The sequence below is a fragment of the Belonocnema kinseyi genome, chromosome 2 (assembly GCF_010883055.1).
Source record: "Belonocnema kinseyi isolate 2016_QV_RU_SX_M_011 chromosome 2, B_treatae_v1, whole genome shotgun sequence".
NCBI classification, from domain to species: Eukaryota; Metazoa; Arthropoda; class Insecta; order Hymenoptera; family Cynipidae; genus Belonocnema; species Belonocnema kinseyi.
In genome coordinates this window covers 78,945,847-78,962,639 of record NC_046658.1, presented here as the reverse complement: position 1 = coordinate 78,962,639, position 16,793 = coordinate 78,945,847, and the positions used below count along the sequence as shown (strand labels likewise).

Here is a 16,793-nt window from a genome sequence, read left to right as displayed (position 1 = left end):
CGACTCGGGATACTTATAAGATACTACCATGATTTTTTCAGATATTTTGGTCCAAAAATAAATTAGGCCAAAAACCGGCCTTACCGACCCTCCCCCTTTAATTTAATTGCATTTTTTTAAAGTTCTCTGGAAATGCGTTCGAATCTCTTGAAATCTGTAATATCTGTTAAAATTGTAGAATCCCATAAATTCACATTGAAGCTAACAAGATCCCTTATAATATTTAAAATTTCCTAAGAGCTTAAAGCTCTGATTTCCATTAAAATCCTTTGAAATCTCTTAAAAACTCTCCAAGTTTTCAGTACAAAATCGATTCTTAAAGATCAATTCCCAGCATGTAGATTCGATTTTCCCGATTCAATGAATTTGAATTAATAGGTCTCGAACAGTCAATCTTTAAATCAAATTAAAAAAAGAAAATAATAAATACTTATTTCACATCAAAAATATCAAATAAATTATTTTCCAACCTTTTAAATTCTTTGAAATATCATAAAATCTACTAAACTACGATATCGTTTAAAAAATCTTTTAATCTCGTGAAATGTTTTTAAATATTACGAAATTCTTTAAAATTTTTTACAACTCTTTAATTTCTTTTAGAAATTCTTTGAGATGTTAAGAAATCCCTGGAAAATTTTAAATTCCAGCAGAAATTTCTTGAAACCCCGTTCGAATCTTTGGTAATTCCTTTAAATTCTTTAAAATGTTTAACAATCCCGTGCGATCTTTTGGAATTGTATGATATCCGAATAAATGTTTAATATTCAGTACAAATTCTGAAAATCCGAAGAAATAGTTGAGAATCTTTTGAAATGCGTTTAAATTTTTTGTAATATTGTAGACTCCTTAGACATTATTTTAAATCTCAAAAAGATAGGAAGAATTGAGAATCCTTAAAAAGGATGTAAAATTGTTTCAAATCTTTGAAAATTACGTCGACTCCCTTAAAATACTTCCAAAAATCTTCAAATCTTTGAGCGTTTCATGGAATAACTTAAAATTCTTTAAAATCTTCAGAAATCCTTTGTAATCTTTTTAAATTTATTAAACTCTCTTAAAATCCCTCGAAATCGAATAAAATACTCTGATACCTTACAAAGTTGCAGGATATCCTTTGAAATACTCGGGAATCTTTCACAAACTCTAGAAATCCTTCGAACTCCTTTTAAATGATTGAAAATTCATTAAAAGCCATTGAAATCCTTTAAAATTCCATGAAATCCTGAAAACTGTTTCAAATCTTGCGAAATCCTTGTGAATTTGTTGAACGTTTTTTCAAAATCATTCGAAATTCTTTGAAATCTTTGGACACATCTATTGAAAACCATTGAAGTCCTTTAAAATTCTTTGAAATCTTGTAAAATTCGTTCAAATCTTTCAAAACCCTTAGAAATCCTACGAAATCTCTTGAAATATATTAAAATCTTGTAAAATTCCGTAAAGTCCCCTGAAATCTTTAAAAAAATTTTGGAATCCCTTAAAATCCAATAGTATCTCTTAAAATTCCTTGGAATATTGTAAAACACTTGTAATTCTATGAAAATTCTTAAAAGTCCATATAATCTCTTAAAATCTATCAAAACCTTTTAAAATTACATAAAATCCTTAGAATATCTTTAGCAATCCTCTGGAAACCTTTAAAATATAATAATATCTCTGAAAATCCCTGGAAATCTCGTAAATATCAATTTTTTTTAAATTCCGATAAAACTTTTAAATCATTGAGAATCTCACAAAATATCTGAAAATCATTCAAAATTTTTTTTAATCTTTGAAAATCTATTGAAATCCATGAAAATCTTTTAAAACGATTTTGAAGTTCTTCGGAATCTCTTGAAATCTATTAAAATGTTGTAAAATTACGAAAAATGCTTTGAATATTTTTAGAAATCCCTTGGTATCCTTTGAAATTTAAAAACATCTAAAATCCTTAAAAATCTCGTAAATTATTATTATATTTATCTCCCTGAAGATTACTTGAAGTTTCGTAAAATCGTTAAAAATTCCTTAAAATTTGTTTAAATATTTTAAACCGTTGGAAATTTTTCTTTAAAAAGTTAGAAGTCCTGTAAAATCTCTTTGTAAACCATTTAAATCTCTAAAAAATTTAAAATGTAGGAAAAAGATACGAAAAGTATTCTAAAAAATTTAGAAAAATACTCCAGAGACTAAACTTTAAAATGAGCTCAAGAACTTGAAAAAATATTAATTACTTCTAGAGTTATTCCAATATATTTTTATAAAATTTCCAAGCAAAATCTTACCAACTTTCGCGGCACTATAAGGAAAACATTTCATATTAATATTTTTTTAAATTAAGGGACTTACGCAACAACTTATAAAACATGCGCGTAGACCATTTTCGTCAACAGTGTAACTGTATCTATAGAAGGTCCTATACAGTATACAGTATACACGAAGAGATCTATCTGGTTGCGCACTACCAGTCTACCTTTGTAGAACGACAACAAGAGGTTTATATCAGGGCGAAAAAGGATAACGATCGAACGAGTAACCAACAAGCATAAAGCGAGATAAACAGACTGGAAGTCAATGCGAGAGGAAAAGAAAGACAGAGAGAAGAAGGATAGCGGAATGAAAAAGAGAGAAACGTAGGAGAAAGGATTGCTAGTACCATGGATGCTGGAAAAGGATGCAGGTACCAGTAAGCAGAAGAAAGAGACAGAATCAGGGACCGTGGCCAACTTGGCGTAAAATCCACTGGGCACGCGCCATTTCACTTAGCCTACGGCAGCCTCTTTTGGGTTAGACCACTTCCACGCTTTTTCTTTTTATTAGGATGAATTTCTATTTCACGGATCAAGGTCAACGATTCCAGACAATGAAAAGGAACAAGAAAAATGGAAAGAAAAAGAATCAAATCCCTCGATCTCGGTCGTCATAACCGAGGGAATACTTTGCTCCTTTTTCGGTTACGTAAGAAGTCTTCCATGAAAAAGGTTCATCTCTTGAAAGTGTCTCAAAATAATAAATGGTTTTATGTAACGCAGACGCATCAATGATTTACGCGTTTTATCAGCTTCTTTTTAGTTCTGAAAGTAGCCGTTTACACAACAGGAGGAGCGAATGCGCATGCGCGCAATAGAATAATAAGTTCATAATCGTACTCCGTGCTTGCGTACTCGCAGGCGCCCGTGAGCCATTATGGCCACGTCAACCTTGCCTCAAATTTCAGACGTGATAAACTTGTAAATAATACCTTTGTTACATAAATTATTATGTGCATCAAGAAGGCAAGATCGTTTCCCTATTAGGTACACAATATAATATTGATACCATGTTTTTCATGAAACTTGAACTTATTAAAATCACATTTTAGGGATAAATGTTGATTTCCGTACATATTAGGGGAAAGGTTTCTAAGATGGGCCCCCCTCCTAAAACGGAACCCCCTCCATATATTTATATAAATATATTATAATCATAAAGTACGTAGGTCGTAGTTACATGCTCATTAGCCTCATAAGTTACTTATCTTTGTGCATCAGAGACCGTTTCTAAATCTTTCTAAACTATAATAGAAAATTCAGCAACTGTAACTGCATCAAACTCCAGTCTCATGTTTCAGAAAATTCGGTACAGTTTAGGAATTTTCAGTTACTGTAACTGAAAATTTCAAAAGGTTTCACAATTTTTTTCGCTTTACTAATTTTAATATAAAACATGTAGTCTATATTTGTCCTGAGAATATAAATAGCAAGAAAATATGAGTGAAGTTAATAAAAACGACTTCTTATGTAGCTATTTTATAATAACATGTACAGTCTACACTCGTATTAAATATATATAATCAATGACCATCTTTTATGATAAGAAGTTTTTTTCACATTTGATTTAATGAGTATATTATATAATACAGTGATTCACATAAAAACATACCTCGCATATAGTCTTAGTATAATATTTATTTTTTAAATAAATATATACTGCAAATTTATATTTAAATTAATGGGCCAAACAATATCGTCTCTATATACATTACATGTTTGGAGAAATTTATTCAGAAAATTTATACAAAACTTATTTTATTTTCATATATAATAATCGTTTGTAATTTTTTCATAAAGAAACTGAGTTTTCAACAAAAAATTACATTTGTAGCCAAATAATTAAACCCTTACCCAAAGGAATGAATTTTCAATTAAAATATGAATGTTGCACAAAAACATGATTTCTTAAAGAAATGGTTCATCCAAATATTTTCAAAAAAAAGTTGAATCCTCAGATAGAGAGAAGATTAACTTTCAAGCAAGCAGTAGCATTTTTATCAAAGAAAGATGAAATTTCTGCTAAACAAATTTTTTAAATTAAAAATACAAATTAAAAAAAATTGAATTTTCAACCGAAAAAGATTTTATTTTGAATTTTGAACGTCAAAATATAAGTTTTGGACAAGAAGTAAATCTTCTGCGAAGATTATACATGAATTTTCGACCAAAAAAGAAAATATTTCAATAAAACAGTTGAATTTCTAATACCCGTGTAGGAATCCAATCAGGGATCCGGCCGGGTCCCAGCCGGATAGCCCCGCTTTAAGCCGGGCGCTGGTCGGGGAATTCGGCCGGGATTCGGCTAAAAACGTCACGGTAAACTGGTCGGATTCCGGCTTCAATACCGGCCGGGTAATCCGGCCAAATAGCTGTTAAGAAATGTTGCTTCAGGCGAGAAATTGGTAAATTGTTTTGTCTTTTAAAGCTCATCGTAAAGATTACGGTAAACTTTAAAAGTCAAATCAAGTGAACCAATTCTGGCAAGAAAACTGGAGTAGAATTTTATTCCCTGTTGATAGAATCTCATAGGAATTTAGAAGCCACGTGGTGATTTAAGGTTAGGATGGAAGAAAGTTGCGAGCTTCGAAAAGACGACGCGACGTGAGTGCCAGGAGCATTCTCGTTCCAGGTGCGAAACTGAAAATTACTGAGTGCCTATGCAGACGACAGACACAGCAGGATTACGTTTTTGATAATATTACGGCTCTTAAAAAATGTGTAATTTCTACAAAAACATTAACCTGACCAGTGCCCAGCTGGCTCCTGACCATGGGATATAACCAGGGTTGGCCCGGCCAGTAACCGGCCGGTCCCAGACTACGTGATTCGAGAAAAATGTAGCCCGACCGGCTCCCGCCCGGTTCCTGTCCATGAAACCCAACCAGGGGTAGCCCGGCCGGGATTCGACCAGAAACCTTGTTGTATTAGGGCCAATCGGGGAAATTTCTACGCGGGTAGGATAAGGATACAATTTTTTTTTAAATGGTTAAATTTTTACACAAACAGTTGCTTTTTAATCTAAGGAAGATGATATGTCTACTAAAATAGATGAATTTTTAAATCAGAAAGACAAATTATAAAAAAATAGTAGAATTTTCATTCAAAAATGATTGCAGTTTGACTTTTCAGCATAAAAGTACAAGTTATGAAGGAGCAAAAATGTTCTTTGAGAATAGTTGCATTTTCTACCAAAAAATATGAATTTTCATCAAAACAATTGCATTTTTATCGAAGAAAGATGCAATTTCTAGTGAAATAGATGAATTTTTAAAATCAAAAGACAAATTCACAAAATATAGTTGAATTTTAAACCAAAAAAAATTTTAGTTTGACTTTTTAGCATCAAAATGTGAGTTTTAAAAAACAAGTCGTTTATCTATCAAACTAGTGGCATTTGTAACCCAAAAACGACTTTTCAGCGCGAAAATTAAATTTTCAGCCAGAAAGGATGTCTTTTTAACAAAATTTTTGGATTTAAAACAAATAATAAAATTTTTAACTAAAAAATTAATTGTGTGGAGGAAGCAACTGCAAAAAAAAATATAAGGCAAATAAATCACTAACAAAAATATTATACCAGGGTTACCGCAACACTTAAAATTTAATTTTCTTTATAATTTCCCTCTGATCAATTTATCATTTTCCGTCACTATATTAACATTCAAAGACCAGAATCTTGAACTTGTAACATTTCACCCTAGAATCTTTTATAAACGAAATAAAAAGATTTCAAATTAAAACTAAAAATTTTCAAATTTATTCTACTTGACAGTTTAAACTTGTAAAAATTCTCCTTCAAGGTTTTAGATTTTTTACGTAATTTTTGTAAGATTTAGGACCATTTTACAACATTTTACAACTAATTACACATTTTTTAGAACAAAACTACATTTTAACATTGTTTTATTTTATTGTAATTTATTTTATTATTATATAATATTAAATAACCTAAGCAAATTAGAAAAGTAATTTACAGATTCCGAATTACAAAATTGTTCTGCAAATTAAAACTGAGAAAGCAACCCAGAAATATACATGCATTTTGACTAAATTTTTCTTAACTGCCTTCCTGTAATCACTAGGAAAACAGAGAGCATGGACAAATTCCAATTCTGCTTAAAGAAATAGATAAGGAACTGATTTTGAGGAGGGTTTAAAAAGCCTATTCGTGTCCTTTATAATCCTTAACTGAACCCAGCTGTTTGAAAATATAAGATACGAAAGATTCCTGTGTTTCATCACATTCCATTTAATATTTCTGCACCGGGATTCGAACCCCGGATAGCGTGCATTTTTGCCTAACATTAGCTTACAAAATCCAAACATGCCAATGAAAAATTTCTTCAAACAAAAATAACGAGACTATAATGAACAGAACTGCCTTAAGATTGTTTGGTTCTTATTGAGTGTATGATCAATTATAACAAAATCTACGAACATATTAAAAATCAATTATCTCTTTTAACAATACTAGTTTGTTAATAAATGCACTCCCCAAAAGGAACAGAATTTTAATACCTCTACCGATTGCATTTCATCACATTTTATGCTCTATATGTTACACATTGCTATCTGACTACTCTATAGATGATTTTAAATTACCGGTCGTTTCTCAATTTTCTGACGGTTAAATTAAAAAAGTTCAATAGATTTGAATGATTTTAAACGATTGTTAAAGATTTCAAGAGCTTTCTTAATATTTTTAAACATTTAAAACATTCTTTATTAGGAACAAGGAATTTGGGAAAAAACTGTAATTTTGAGTTGCAATATCAAATTATTTTTGGTCAAGAGAATTATAATCCTGCTTCGTAAAAGCATATTTTGTAGAAGAACTGTAATTCTGAATTTATGCAAGGTTTTTTAAAAATGTCCTTTTTCTAAATTAAAATTAAAATTACTTTCCAAAATTCCCATTGCATGCCAAACATTCCCAGTTTCAATGGAAATTATAATTCTTTACGAAAATTACAATTATTTGCAACTTTTTCCATTGTAATTCAGAAATATAGGCACTCCCTTTTTCTAAACTGCCTGTCTCTCCGTAATTTTGTAGTGGGAAGTTTCAAATTGTGACGAATTCTGCCTGGAGGGATTGTTTCAAAATCCCGTTTTTCTAAATAACAATTCAGATTCTTTTCCAAACTTCCCGTTTTGTGTAAAAAATTCCGTTTTTTGTATGAGTTCACTGAAATTTTCAAACCCAAACTTAAAATTATAATTCTGTATTAAATATCTCGTTAAAAAAAATTATTTGAACAAATTGTCTGTCCCAAAATGAAAATTATAGTTTTTTTTATTAAATGCCCAGTTTATAATTCCAAATTAAAATTCTTAATGGCAATTGCCTGTCCCAAATTTCAAAATTATATTTATTCATTGAAATTTCCTCAAATTTCGAATTCCCAATTCGAAGTAAAAATTATACATTTTTCTCAAATTCTCTGTACAACTCGGAAATATAGTAATCGAGTATATAAAATCTCTTTTAATTTGCATATTAGTATATACTAGAGAACAATCCCAGTCAGTGAATCACATTCCCAGTCAATTACCGGTTTCCCCGATTTCCCAGTCAGGTTGAAGCCCTAAAAAATAATACAGTTACAATGCGATGTACATCCTGTTTATAAATATTTTACGCACATTTGCAACAAATTATATGGATGAAACCAGTACCAAATTAAATCTGGAACATTAATTTTAAACACCGATTCCATCACATGAATTATATTAGATTTTTATCCTATATTTTACACTTTTGTAACACGTTGAAATTTTATTTAAATGGCACTCTTTCAGTACGAAGTGAACATTAGAATTTTAAGTCTTTCCAATCAGTTGTCGAAGGACATTGCGTATGGATTCATGAAACTATAATTCAGAACATATATTCAAAAACATTTTTTCATTAACACAGTGATTGATTATCAAATATCATAGACAAAAAACTACGAATAATTTTATTTTGTTATGTTAGTAAAAGGCGTGAACTTGATTATTTATTTAAAAGATGGTTGGTTTGGTATAGCATGTAATTGTCTGCGTTTGCAAAATAAAAGCTAAAAAATTACTATGATACTCAAGCCTAATCTGTCCCTAATTTATTCACTTAGCACCGAATAAAACTTCTTATAAAACATGTGAAATATACTTTTGATGAAAATAGAGAATTATTCATTAGAAAATTTGAAAGGAAACACCGAAAGAATAGTGAAAGCAATTTAAATTGTTAAAAACTGATTATCTGTAATTGGAAAAACTTTCTGCGCCTTGTCAAAAGCACATTTTTCAATTCAAAAATGGTAAACAAGTTGAAAAAAGGCTTATTTGTAAAACTTGTTTTTGATATTGCTACACGTAAAAAGTACTACCGAACTATTGCTTTAAAACCCGGTCAATTTTTTCCATTATTCAATACTTACTGGTATCCACCTCGTACTGGTTCCCCTAAATCCCTAAATAATTAAAACTTATACAAAGAAAATTAATGTATTAATTAAAAAACAGTAGTTTAAACAACTATTTAAGCTCTGCTTCATGTGATAAACTTGAACCCCTTACAATAATTTTCGCTGCATCGCTTTTCATCTCGTTTCTTGAATGGGGTTCACAACCTTTCTTCTTCCTCCTTGCGATTTAAATTGCGTGCGTGTCCGAGGATCAAATATTTGGCCATTGCACTTTTCAAGGAGAAATCCTCTTAAATAATCCCGTTACATCCTTTCGCTTCGAACCATCTCAGCATCCACCGGGACAGGTCAGTGCAAATTGGTAAGAATTTTGTAGATGCAAACTATAGTCTTCAAAGGCTTGACGGACGTTTATTATTATTTTATTCTTGCACGTATGGGCCGTCGCATCCAGCGGGGAAATACGAGACAATGAGACACGTGACAGGCGTATAAATAATGCCAATTTATCCTCGACCACGAGATACTCATCGTAGGAAGTTGGCAGGGACAACGCCACGGGATACTACTTGTGGCTTGGGCCAGCATCAAGTGAGAGAAAAATACTTGGGGCCTTAAGATTCCTGACATGTTGTTGGATCTCAAGATCATCGTAGAATACACGTATCGTTTGGCCTCCCGCGTCTTCAACAGACGAAACTTTCGTACATTATTACCCGCATGTTCAGACGGTTGATTTCCATCTCAAAGACGCTCATTAATCGACCAGCGAAATTGGAATACGGAGGTGTTTCCAACACTTAAGGCAGAGTCTGAAGCCAATTGGAGAAAGGAATAGAAAAGTATGTCTGATGAATTTGATTAAGGATGGAAAAATACATTTTATCGTTCTAGTGATTGCTTTATTGAATTTTGATCCGTTAGGCGAGTTCTTTATGGTATCTTATGGGTGGTAAAGCTCTGATCAAATGACGATAGCTGTTGTGTGCTCGTAAAGTTTGAGTTTGAATAGTCTTTACGAGGAGATTAGTCTGACATCTTCGACTATGATCTTTTATCACATGGAGAAATTTATGGAATATTCTAGCCATACCGAGTGATTATAGGGATATTAGGGCTTGCGAACCTAATCTGGATTGGGATCCACATTCGGTTTGCTATCGCTTATCCCGTGAATTGATATACTCGTAATTATAAATCCGAATTATCTGGAATGTTTGGTTGAACTAAAAGATGAAGATTAAAAACTAATTGTGTAAAAAAATCTCATAGTGGCCATCAGCCATGATAAGGAACGCTGAGTTAGGTGTTATTGCGGTGATTGATAAATCCTTTAATATTTAAGTGACTGTTTCTATATATGAGATGTTCACAAAATGTTCACAAAAGTATGAAGTTTCAGTCTGCGTACAATGAAGAAGCGGCGGAGCCTTTTTTTCTAGGTCGGGGCAGGGGCAATTGCAACTGGAGTTTCAATTATAATATTAATTGGCACAATTTGTATATAATATAATAATATTATTGTATATAAAAATTGTATATAAATCATAAATAATAAATAAACATTTCACAAATACTTCAATTATTTTACAAGGACCTCCGATAGATTTCAAATATTGCAAAAAAATGCAATAAGTTGCTAAAGATTTCAAATATTTCGCGAAGATTTTAAATAAGTAGCACAACTTTCGGATAGACTTATAAGATTTCACAAATACTTCAATGATTTTTAAAGGTTTTGCCAATTTCTTAGATATTACCAAACATTTTAAAAATATTTTAAATATTCGGCAAAGATTACGAAAGATTTGAACGATTTCCTAAAGATTAAAAAAATTTTACAAATATTTCGCTAAGATTTTGAATAGATTTAAAATATTTCACGAATACTACAATTTATGATTTGACGAAGAATTCGGATAGATTTCAAAGAGTGCAGAAAGATTTCAATGACTGCCCAAAGATTTAAAATATTTAGCAATGATTTCGGATAGATTGAAAAGATCTAAGAAAGACTTAAAAGATTTCCCAAAAATTTCTAACAGATTTCAATAATTTCAAAGATATTTTTTCAATATTTCAAATACTTAACAAAGATTTCCAAAGCATTCAGAAAGATTTCACGACAATTGCAATGATTTCCCCAAGATTTCTCAAAGATTTCATAAAGATTTTTAAGACTTCGGATAGATTAAAAAGACTTCACAAAGACTTAAATTATTTTCCAAGATTTTAATAATTTCACAAATATTAGCAAATATTTCAAATATTTTCCTGACATATCAAAAGGATTTCACAAAGATATATATGATTTCTGCAAGATTTTAAAGATTTCAAATATTTCGCAAACATTTTCATAGATTTAAAATATTTTATAAAAATTTCAGATAAATTTCAAAGAGTGCACAACGATTTCACAAATATTTTAATAATTGTCCAAATATTATCAGATATTTCAAGTAGATGAATTTTTAACCACAAAAATATGATGATTGATTATAATGAAAACTGTTACAATTACACCAAACTTTCGCTTTCAGTCAAGTGCCGGGGGTTGCCTTCAAATAACCTTGACTGATTTCGGGGGGATCGAAACGTAATCAGTGAGGGCCGCCTGACTTGTTTTTAATTGGAATATATATCTGTATATATAATGTCGCAACTGCTCTCACCTTGCTCCCCTTAGAAGCTACGTGAGCCAGCAGTTCTCGGAAGGTTGAAAACGGGGTGACTGAAAGCGAGAGTTTGGTGTATCAATAAAGAAACATGAAAATTTTCACATTTATTGCAAAATTGTTTTATTGATTCGAAGACCTCAAAGTATCCCATGAAATAAATGGGTTTGACCACGTGCATCCCCCTCCCCCATCTAAAAGGCTTTAAGTAATTTATGCACGGTCTCTCAGCTAGGTTTTAACCTTTTCAGAGACAAATTTTCTGGACAAAATTCAATGGATCAATTCAATGCGTTTTTACGCTGGATTTAAGGGGCACAAAAAGTTTTTTTTTTCAAATATTATAATGAGCTGATTATTAACTCTCTCTCTCTTTCTTGCACAAATAAGAGCAATTTTCTTCTTTGTTTTCTAAACCGAGAAAAAATGTAAAAACATATAGTTTCAGCAATTATCGTTCACTAGATACATGCCACAGGTAATTTAAGAGAATTCAGGGAAATCGAAGCGATTTATAAGAGATTACATGAGAAATCTTTCTAGTTCCAGAGAATTTAAGCGAATTTAGAGAAGCGCAAGCGAATTCGAGGGATTTGAGGAGAATTTAAGGGAATTCGTAGAACGCCAAGCGAATTCAAGGAAATTCAAGTCAATTCGTAGGAATTGAAGGACTCCAAAGATACTTCAGTTAAAAAGAAATTCCAATGAACTTAATTAAATTTGAGTACAATTATTTCGTTTTGAATAAGCATAAATAGTTCAATTATTAACAGAACTGAAACAATAAACGCTTTCAAGATTTTTTCTTTAGAAAAAAAGAAAATCACCCGGATTTAGATAAAAAAATTCTGTGCTCTTACCCCGAAAAGGATTTGGCTCAATGGTATATAATAATACGAAATATATTTTCAGCTTAGTATAAAGTTTCTAGTCACACATGTTTTTTAAAAAGTTTTTTTGACAATTTTTGGTATTTTGTCGAGAACGGTTTGAACTATCGAAAAATACATGTTCGCATTGGGTTCAACGTTATATAATGCATAGAAAAAATGTATTACTTGGTATTACACGAAATTTGTCCTTCCATTCATACATCCACGACTCTTTTTTACAGTATTGCATTGTAGCTCTGATGGTAGCGTGCTTCGATTTTGTAGCTGCATTTCTGGTAGCTAATCGCCCTAATCTCCTGATTTTGTAACAGTAGCTACCTTTTGAAAAAGAATCATTGAATTTTTTAAGGGCTACCCTAATAAATAAATAAAAATTAAATGTACTAACTAAAAATCAAACCCTATTGTTTGCTCTGTAATAATATGTACAAATTAACTTGAGTTTCAAAATACTTCTTACCTTCAGATTGAAGTTGGGTAGCTAGTAAAGCAGAGTCGCGAAAAATCCAGGCCTGAAACAAAAACGAACAATAGTTAATTATATAATGTATAGAAATAATGATGAAATACAAAATATTTATAAAGTTTGGCACCAGAATTTGAAACTTTCTAAAGAGAATCAGGGTGGGCTAAACATTTCATTTTCAAAATCCCCAGACTTTTCCCAAATTTTTCCCTCAACATTAATATTCAAAGACCAGAATTTTAATCTTGAAACATTTTCATTTAACCAAAGAAGTTGAATTTTCAACAAAAAATTAAATTATCAACACACGAATTCTCAACAAAATAGTTTAATATTCAACCCAAGGTATGAATTTTTAATAAAAAAAGTTTATTTTTGACCAAACAGTTGCATTTTTAACGAATAAAGAAGAAATTTCAACCAAAAAGATTAGTTTTCAACAAAAAGGAGAGTTTTTAACAAAGTAGTTAATTTATCAAAGAACGAGATAAATTTTTAACTAAAGTGATCAATCTTCAACTGAAACAAAAAAAGATTAACCTTTGAAACAAAATAGTTTAATATTCCACCAAAGTAGTTAAATTTTTATCCAGAGAGTTGCATTTCTAATAAAAAATATGACATTTCTACCAAAAGAAATGGATTTTTAAACCAAAAAGACGAATTTTGAACACAAGAGTTAAATTTTTTAACAAAAAAAAAGAACGTTCAAACAAAATAGTTCAATCGTCAACCAAAGATGTTAAGTTTTCAACTAAAAACTGCAATATTATGAAAAAAATATGAAACTTTTAACGAAAGAGATGAATTTTCGAACAGAAAAGGCGATTAAAGAAAATAGTATATTTTCAACCCAAAAAAGTCTGCCCGCTTCGCGGGCACACTCTCATTGCTCGTTACGCCCGCGGCTCGCTGCGCTCGCAAGTTTGAGCGCGCCTAGGGCGCGCGACTGTTGATTCTCGCGCTCGACAGTATATTTATCTCGCGCTAAGCGCTCGACTTTTCTGCACAGACTATTTAAAACTAAAGGTAAAAGTATCAACAACAGTAATTTAATGATTGTGAATTCTCTTTTGTTAAAACTCCTTCGCCTTTAACGAACACATTCTCATCACGCATCTCGTGCTTCGCACTTGAGTTTATCCCTGAAATTTTAGATCATTCCCATAAATGTATATTATTATAATTCGTAACTTGCATTGGTATTAAAACAGACGAAATTTCATTGACCCGTTTAAAAAAATTTGGAAATATTTTTTGCAATTCATTTTGAATTCACCCTAAATTATTATTAGTTTATTCTAAATTTGTTTACATTCTTTTAAATTTACTCAATTCTATTCATTCGATAAAGTTTTTTAAAGTTTTTATTTCAGTCATCTTGAAGTCTTTAAAATTCACCCTAAATTTGGAGGCATTTGATCAAATTCTTTTGAACTTTCTTTATTTTTTCCCTAATTAATTCCAAACTCATTTTTGAATTTATTGAATTATGATTGTACAAAATGCAGAACTGATTTATCTTGAAAGTGGTTAGTTTAAATAAGTTTGTTTTGAAAATGTTATATTAAAATTTTTTTTAACTAATTGAAAATTGTGCATTTCAGTATTTTTTCAAATATTATATTTATTTTATAAGATATTATCTTAAAACTATTCAGCTTCTACGCTTTTAATTTTTTAAAGAATGGTTGCGTGTCAAATTCCTTGATTCAGGAAGTGCGCTTTTAATACTTTGAATCATAATTTTTGTTTATTTTTCATGTTTTGAATTTGAAAATATAAATGAGAAAAAAGCCTTTTTGGAGACTAAAAAAAATGGTAAATTTTGGTATGCTAAAAGTTACAAAAAACGGCCTGTCGTATGAAAAAAATAGGTGAAGGGAATTTTGTAGCTACGTTTTGGAACATACGCCCTTATGAATATTTTAATTTATTTTGTGCCGTTTCTCCAAATAGTCAATTTCATTATTTATAATGTTTTTTTTACAATTAAAACGAAAACCACGTGTTTTATCAAGAAGTTATTTTTAAAAAAATGTTAGATTTTTTTGGGTTAAACAACCTTTCTCTTATATCTTGTGTCATTTTACCAAAAATGTAATTTTTTATTTTTAATGTTGTTATTCACGATTAAAATAGAAACTACCAATCATATTAAAAAACCATTAATAAAAATTATTGCTCTCTACTTCCAGTAAAAAAACGTTATCTATTTATTTTTTCTTAGCTTGTGTCATGTGTCGAAAAATTTAAGTTTTGTATTTTCACTGTTTCTTTATAAATAAAACAAAAACTACGTGTCCTATAAAAAAGTGATTAATAACAAATTTGTAGATATTTTTTGGATGCATAATGTTTGTCTCATAATTTTTTTCCTACCTTGCGTAGTTTGACAATAAAATAAATTTTTTTATTACTTTTTGTTTAATCGAAATTTGAATTATCAATTTTTCGAAAAAATTCAAAAAGTTGTTATGCTAATCTTGTAGGCTTTCGAAAATTAACATTTTACTTTTCAAGTACTATGAATAAGTGTACAGAGAATTTTTGAATCATGAAAAAATGTGACTGCAAAAACTTTCAAAATACGCTCACTTTTAGAATTTTTATCTAAAACGGCTGACCAACAAACTTAGAATTTAGCTTAGGACACTAAAAGAGTGTATCAAAGGCCAATCTTATATATTATTTTGTTCAAAAGCTATCGTGCTTATAGACAGACAAACACATTCGTTAAAATCTGTTTTTCGGTTTCATGGGGTCTCAAAACGTGAATTCTTGACAAAAACTGAGGGGGGGGGGGGCAAATTTTACAAAAATCTAATACCTTCTCTGATGAAAATGTATTAACATGAAAAAAAAACAATTTATTAATTAAATTTTTTAAACCCCACAAACAAGATGAAAAATAAATTAAATGACAAAAGTTGTGATTAGAATGTGCCCACGAAGCGGGCAGATTTTTTTTTGTTTTTTACTGTTAATCATGTTTTTCATGATTAGAGCCAAAACTATATATCCTATCAAAAAGTGGTTGATAACAAATTTGGAGGTCTTTTTCAAATGCACAATTTTTTGCTGTTCATCTTTTACCGTATTTTGCATAGTTTGGCCGAAAAATGTAATTTTTGGATTTTTCATAATTCTCTATGCTGTCAAAATATAAAAATTTGATTTTTCAAAAAATTCAAAAATTGTTATAATAATCTTGTAGGGCATTCAAAAAGCAACATTTGTCTTCTCTTGACTTTTTTTCATATCTTGCGTTATTTGGCCTAAAATGTTAATTTTCGTGTGTTTTTTTTTATTTTTGTAAATGCTATAACTCTGGTAATTTTAAATATTATAGAAAAAGTCATTAGGATAAATTGTTCGAATTTTTGAATACTATGAATAACCATACAGAGAATTTTTGAAAAAGTGGTCTCAAAAATATTCAAAATGTGCCCACTTTTTGAATTTGTATCCAAACTGGCTGGCTAACCAACTTGATCTTTAGTTTAGGACACTAAACGAGTGTACCAAAGGCCAATCTGATAGATTAATTTTTTCAAAATTTATCGTGTTCACAGACAGACAGACATACATACAGACAGGCAGACATACATGCATACAGACATACAAACAGAGACATTAGTAAAAACACGTTTTTCGGATTCAGGGGGTCTCAAAACGTGGACATTTGACAAAAACTGGGGGGGGGGGAGGTCAAATTTTACACAACTCTAATACCTTCGCTGATGAGAATGTAGAAATGAAAATTTGCAAAAAAAAACAGTTGAATTCTCACCCAAAATAATGACTTTTTGATCAAATTGTTGAATTTGCAACCAAATATTAAAAATTTTAACTGCAAATGTAATCTTCAAGAGGAAGGAAAAAAATACACGGAAAATAAATTATTAACAAAATTATTATATCAGGATGTCCGCTAGAGTGGCCCAAAAAATCACATTTGAGGAATTTTAACGGGCTTGTTGGCCAAATCGTTCTCGTAGGGCCGTAGGCAAATAAATGTATGCCTATTTTTTTATTTTCAAAACCAAATA

The 16,793-nt window shown here is 30.4% G+C and overlaps 1 protein-coding gene across 1 annotated transcript in view; it reads right to left on the bottom strand.

Annotated features, from left to right (window-relative positions):
• Positions 1–16,793, bottom strand: part of LOC117166934 (frizzled-2-like) — a 199,415-nt gene that overhangs the window by 145,947 nt on the left and 36,675 nt on the right. Inside the window, exon 2 of the mRNA XM_033351404.1 lies at positions 12,736–12,787. The gene's annotated coding sequence lies outside the window, so the exon portion shown is untranslated. The remainder of the gene's footprint in view (positions 1–12,735; positions 12,788–16,793) is intronic.